This window comes from Anabrus simplex, chromosome 4 (genome assembly GCF_040414725.1).
Source record: "Anabrus simplex isolate iqAnaSimp1 chromosome 4, ASM4041472v1, whole genome shotgun sequence".
NCBI lineage: Eukaryota > Metazoa > Arthropoda > Insecta > Orthoptera > Tettigoniidae > Anabrus > Anabrus simplex.
In genome coordinates, this window is record NC_090268.1 from 237,461,994 (window position 1) to 237,468,847 (window position 6,854).

Sequence of the window (6,854 nt, forward strand, 5' to 3'; positions counted from 1 at the left end):
CAGGTCCACGCACTCCGTAATGATGTGTACCACGGTAAGATGACCGTCGCAACTACACCCCGAATGGCTTCTCCCTTCAGTAAGTAGGAGGGCGTTGCTATACTGTGGGCGATCCGAAGATGACATAATACCACAGCTTCCCCCCGAGAAGTCTTCCATACCTTCGTAGTTACTCTTATTTGGGAGAAAAAGTGGCCTTCTACTCCATCTTCCAAAAGGACATAACCAAACGTCTCCACTCAGAACGAATATTATTGGCTGGAACCTTGTAAAGCATTGGGGGCAATGTGACCGCCTTCTTGGCAGCCCGATCAGATAATTCGTTTCCTACTAAACTCATGTGGCTAGGGAGCCACAAGAACGTGATTCTGGTGCTAGCATTTCAACACGCGGCCAGCAGGTCCTGGATACGCTTCACCAGAGGGTTCCGCTGGAAACATGCCTCAACAGACTGTAACGAGCTCAAAGAGTCGGTACACATCAGAAAGTGCCGGCGTTCATTGGACAGAGCGTACTGCAGAGCATCATTGAGAACACAGAGCTCGGCTGTGTACACACTACAGGATTCGGGTAGAGGAAAAGGAACCTGTAACTATCGGTAACGAACGCACAGCCTACTTTCGTATCTGCCATCAAGCCATCCTTGTAAACATCCACTGAATCTGGAGACCGGCCGACAATGACCCTCTGGTAAATGGAGGGGTCAGTGGTCCCTTTTGGCCCGGAGTGCACATCCAGGATAATTCCAGGTCATCGTAGTATCGACGGAGGAACATTAAAAGCTTCTTAAAGCATTTAGCTTTTAACTGAAGCACATGTAGCGCCCACGAAAATTTACTATCGAAAAGGAGCCCAAGAAATCGGTGTCAACTCCAGGAAGGGCGATATCCCTTGAATAAAGTTCAGGATGGGGTGAAGAGTGCGTTTCCGGCAAAAATGAACAAACAGAGGTCTTTGGAGTTGAAAACCGAAAGCCATATTCTAAGGCCCACTGTTCCACTACCCTAATAGCTTGCTGTAATTGTCGCTTTGCAGAGGAAAATTGTCTATGGATAACGACGGTATTAATGACGAACCAGCAGCAGCGACAATGCCGTTTGTGGCAATCGCGAACAGAGTGAAACTGAGAACCGTTCCCTGTGGGACTCCATTTTCCCGGCCATCATACTGCGAATATACCCTCGCTGCTAAGACACGGAATAGACGGATGGACAAACAATTCGCAATAAAAACGTAAAGGTACCTCGGAATTTCCATTGATGCAGGACTGAAAGGGTGATATATAGCAATGTGGTGTCATATGTCTTTTCTAAATCTAAGAAAACAGCCACTAAATGCTGTTTACGGAGAAATGCATTCTCGAAAGAGCTCTCCATGTGTACCAAATGGTCAGTAATGGAGTGGGCAGCGCGAAAACCAAGTTGGTAATCGGACAATTTTTTTTCAAACACCACAAGTCGGTGATACATCATCCTCTCAAATAATTTACACAGACAGTAAGTAAGACTAATAGGCCGGTACTTCCTGCATACTTCATATTTTTATCAGGCTTGAGGGGAGGTATTACTATTCCTTCTCACCACTGTAACGGAAACTCACCCTCTATCCAGATTCGGTTGAAAACCCCAAGCAGAAATATGCGCTGTCCTAGCTGAGTAGTTTCAACATCTGGTTATGGACGTTTTCTGGTCCGGGAGCTGCGAACTTCTCACTCCGTAAAGTGCATGTTATAGTCCTCTGAAGCCTGAGTGGCAAAACTATGATGATGACGTTCTACCTCCCGCTTCAGAGCCAGGAATTCACGTTGGTAATTCCCGGAACCAGACACATCTGCCGAGTGTCCTGCAAGATGATTAGTAACCGAGGTGGATCAGTGGCGATATTGCTTGAAATGGAAAATCCCGGTATTATGGATGTTCATTGCACTCCAGAAATACGTCGAAGTGTTGTCCACACTTGAGAAGACGGTGTATGTGTCGTCATAAACGAAACACATCTTTTCCATGAAGCTTTCTCACTCTGCCGCAAAACAACTCGCACCTTAGCGCGGCGTGTTTTTAAATGTTACAAAGTTGGCCACAGTAGGCTGCTTACGTTTATGAGCACGATGTCCTTTTATAGCTACTGCACATTCTTCTTTCCACTATGGAATGAGTTTTCGTAGAACGATTCCCAGAAATAGATGGAATGGACTCCTCAGCGGCAGCAAGAATCACTTGTGTAATATGAGTTAATCATCGTCTACGCTGCAGCCTATCGCATCATGAAAGGCAGCAAGTGATGTGAACTTTGACCAATCAGCAAGTTTAAGAATATTTCGGGTAGGAGCTTCAATGGATTTCTGGTTCACCAAAGTAACAATGAAAGGGATATTGTCCCAGATGTCATCGTGTAGATCCCAATGAAGCAAGGGGACAAGTGCACGACTGCATGGACTAACGTCAATGCGCGAGAAGGAACCGTGCGTTCCGCCGAAGTGTGTGGGCACCCCTGTACCTAAAATGCAAAAATCCAGGTCCGGTATTCACTGCTACAACACCCTTCCTCTTGGAAAAGGCATTTCAGAGCCCCACAAAGGGCGATGCGCGTAAAACTCAGCCAGTAAGGGGAAAGGAGTGGGAGCTGATCCGTAAGATCAATTACATTATTGATATTTAGAGGCTGGGCTGGCGGTAAAAAAAAATCATAACAGACAGGCAACGAAATTCATACAGCTACTGCCTCCATCTGGATTCTTTGCGAACCCCTAGGTTGTAGGTATCAGAATGGACAAAAATAATAACGCCACCAGAAGCCCGATTAGCATAATCTCGTTCAGTCGAGCATAGTCTAAAATTTCCCCAGACCGTATAATGGTCTGGTCTGAGATTAATTTCTACAATAATGACTATACTCGCAGCGAATTCACTGACTCGCTGGCGCAACCCAGTTACATTTCTGTTACAATTCCTCTGTAACAGTGCCACAGTGTGGATTATAATAGAAAATGTTAGGTTATAAGCGGCGAGATGTTTTAGGCCTAAATACCAACATCAGCATCTATATTCATGTAACGCTGAGATCTCTTTCGACGTTTTTCCTAGGCAGGATTTCTTCCTAACAGGAGAGTGCCTAGGATTTTAAAGCAGTCGTACCTGCAGTTGATGAAACATACCCTCCAAATGGAGGGCATGTGTTTACTATACAACATAGACTTCACCAAGTTCAAGTCATTGCCATCAGTTCTCGTAGCAACCAGAAACCTAGGAAAGCTTGATCCCATACATTCATGCTGCACCTATTCCCAGGGGGTTGCCTCCTGGAGGAATCGAAAGTAAAAGACTTCGGCGGCGGACCACCTTCTGCAGACTGTAGTTGTTTGTTTCCAGTTATGCCCGGAAACTTCCTCCCCGAATGCTACTCACTCCGATCAGGGGCACCTGTAGCCGAAGCAAGCAGCCAGGGCAATACCCACCTGGTCGTAGTAAGTATTGCCCGGTGTCCGATGTTAGAAAATGCAAAATACGGGCTGGCTAAGGCAATGAGTACTAGGACTCATTTTCTCAAATCAATCGCATTAGCATGTACCCCATAGCGCACACAGAGTAATAACCATACATACATATATTATAATTATAGACCATTATGCCTTTCAGCGTTCAGTCTGCAAGCCTCTGTGAATTTACCAAGTGCCGCCAGAATCCTCTATTTGCAACTAGTGCTGTGGCCTCATTTAGCTCTATACCTCTTATCTTTAAATCGTTACAAACTGAGTCCAACCATCGTCATCTTGGTCTACCTCTACTTCTCTTACCCTCAATAGCAGAGTCCATTATTCTCCAAGGTAACCTGCCCTCCTCCATTCGCCTCACATGACCCCACCACCGAAGCTGGTTTATGCGTACAGCTTCGTGATGATGATGATGATGATGATGATGATGATGCTTGTTGTTTAAAGGGGCCTAACATCGAGGTCATCGGCCCCTAATGGTACGAAATGAAACGACGAAGTAAAAGTTCAAAATTATCCACTGACCAAAATAAAAAATGCCATGAAGAATGAATGAATGAATGAATGAATGAACATGAATTTAAAACAATCAGTGGATCCGACTCAAAAAACTATCATAGTTAATAGTATTACTGACCAAGGGACCACTTCCAAAGCAAATCGAGGATGCTTGGTGTCTAAACGGGTCCAAAATACAAGTCAAAGGCCCCTCAGAATGATACTTATCGCTAGTAATGTAGAACCATGGTATCTGTCCTGTTGCGGTACTAATCAATGGTAGCAGAGACTTGCGGTATTCCACACATTATTGTACTACTCAAAGCTTATGAAATTCGACATTAATACAGACCTATGTTTTTCTCACTCTGCGGCGCCATTCACAGGCAACGCAAACCTATGATGTTCATCACATAAGAGTACTAACCACAGGGACCTCTCCCTATCCCGTGGTGTTCCTCATATAGTGGGTACTAATCACAGGTAAGGCAGGTCCATGGTAGCTATCATCCCATGGTCCCGCTCATATGGTGGTACTAATCACAGGTACTGCAAAAGCCGACCGCGCGGTGCTCCTGTGTGCTACTAATCACAAACCTATTTCGTACCTAATATAGTGGTACTACGCACAAGTAAAAGCGACCCTTGGTGTTCTCCGCGTGGTGGTACTAATCACATGTAGTTGCATGGTTCGAATACAACCATCCCTTGGTCGCCCCTTTTAGTCGTCTCTCACGACAGGCAGGGGATACCGTGGGTGTATTATTCGTCTGTCTCCCCCACCCACAGGGGGTGTGTGTTTGGTCCGCGAGAGGTATTTTATTTCCCTCAAGTCCGCCGGCAAGCCGGTTAGGACCCCCCTATCCGCCACCTGGGACGCGCCACGTGGGAGTATCACCTCTCCCCCTGCTACGCCTGCGTAGCAGGTTCGTGGCGCGTACAGCTTCATCCATCCAGTTCATTCCTAAATTAGCCTTTATTTCCTCACTTCCGAGTACCCTATTGTCATTGTTCCCACCTGTTTAAACCAGCAATCGTTCTCGCTACTTTCATGTCTGTTACTTCAAACTTATGAATAAGGTATCTTGAGTCCACCCAGCTTTCGCTCCCGTAAAGTAAAGTTGGTCTGAAAACAGACTGATGTAAATATAGAACACCGTGGATCGCAACTCCGAGCTCACCGCATTAGCTTTACTACACATTGATTCAATCTCACTTATTATATTACCATCCTGGGAGAACACACAACCTAAATACTTGAAATTATCTACCTGTTCCAGATTTGTATCACCAATCTGACATTCCATTCTGTTGAATTTCTTACCGACTGACATCAATTTAGTCTTCGAGAGGCTAATGTTCATACCATACTCATTACACCTATCTTCAAGTTCCAAGATATTAGACTGCAGGCTTTCGGCGCAATCTGCCATTAAGACAGAGTCTTCAGCATAGGCAGACTGCTTACTACATTTCAACCTAAGTGAATCCCCCCCTGCCACTTTATACCTTTCAGCAGATGATCCGTGTAAACTACGAACAGCAAAGGTGAAAGATTACAGCCTTGTCTAACTCCTGTAAGTACCATGAACCAAGAACTCATTCTACCATCAATTATCACTGCAGCCCAATCGTCAACATAAATGCTTTCGAGTTATGTCGGTAATTTACGCTTAATTCCATAGTTCCCAAGTACGGCGAACATCTTTTACCTGGGTACCCTGTCATATGATTTCTCTACATCTACGAAACATTTTTCAGTTACCTGGCGCATACTGAAAATCTGATCATGACAGCCCCTCTGAGGTCTGAAATCACACTGGTTTTCATCCAACTTCCTCCCAACCACTGATCGCACCCTCCGTTCCAAGATGCCAGTGAATACTCTGCCTGGTGTACCAATCAATGAGATACCTCTATAATTGTTACAATGCTTCCTGTTCCCATGCTTGTAGATAGGTGCAATTACCCCCTTTGTCCAGTCTGAAGGTACATTACCAACATTCCATGCTAATCTTTCTAATCTATGAAGTATTTCATCTCTGCCTTCCCACTATACTTCACCATTTCATGTTTAATTTCATCTATTCCTGCTGCTTTATGACAATGGAGTTTATTTACCATCGTTTCCACTTTCTCAGGCGAAATTTCACCAACATCATTTTCTTCCTCCCATCATCTTGCTTGTTCACGACACCACCATGAAGATTTCCTTTCACGTTGAGATGATTTTCAAAGTATTCCCTCCACCCGTCCAGTGCTTCCCTGGAATTTGTTATGAGTTCACCTGAATTACTCAAAACACTGTTCATTCCCTTTTTCCCTCCCTTCCTAAGATTCTTTATTACTGTCCAGAAAGGTTTCCCTGCTGGTTGACCTAGCCTTTCCAGGTTATTACAAAAATCTTCCCATTACTTCTTTTTGGATTCAACAACTATTTGTTTCGCTCTGTTTCTTTCATTTACGTGCAAAACCCTGTCTGCATCTGCCCTTGTTTGGAGCCATTTCTGATAAGCCTTCTTGTTACGTTTACAAGCTGCTCTCACATCATAATTCCACCAAGATGTTCGCTTTTTCCCGTCTTTACACAGAGTCGTTCCTAGGCATTCCCTTGTCGTTTCTACTACAGCATCCCTGTATGCCACCCATTCTCTTTATATGTCATGAACATGCTTACTGTCCCCTGTACGGAACTTCTCACTAAACATATCCATGTACTTCTGCCTAACTTCTTCGTCGTGGAGATTTCCTACCGTTATTCGTTTGCAGAGAGATTTCACTCTCTCTACCCTAGGCCTAGATATACTTACTTCACTACAGATCAGATAGTGGTCTGTATCATCGAAATATCCCCGACAAACTCGTA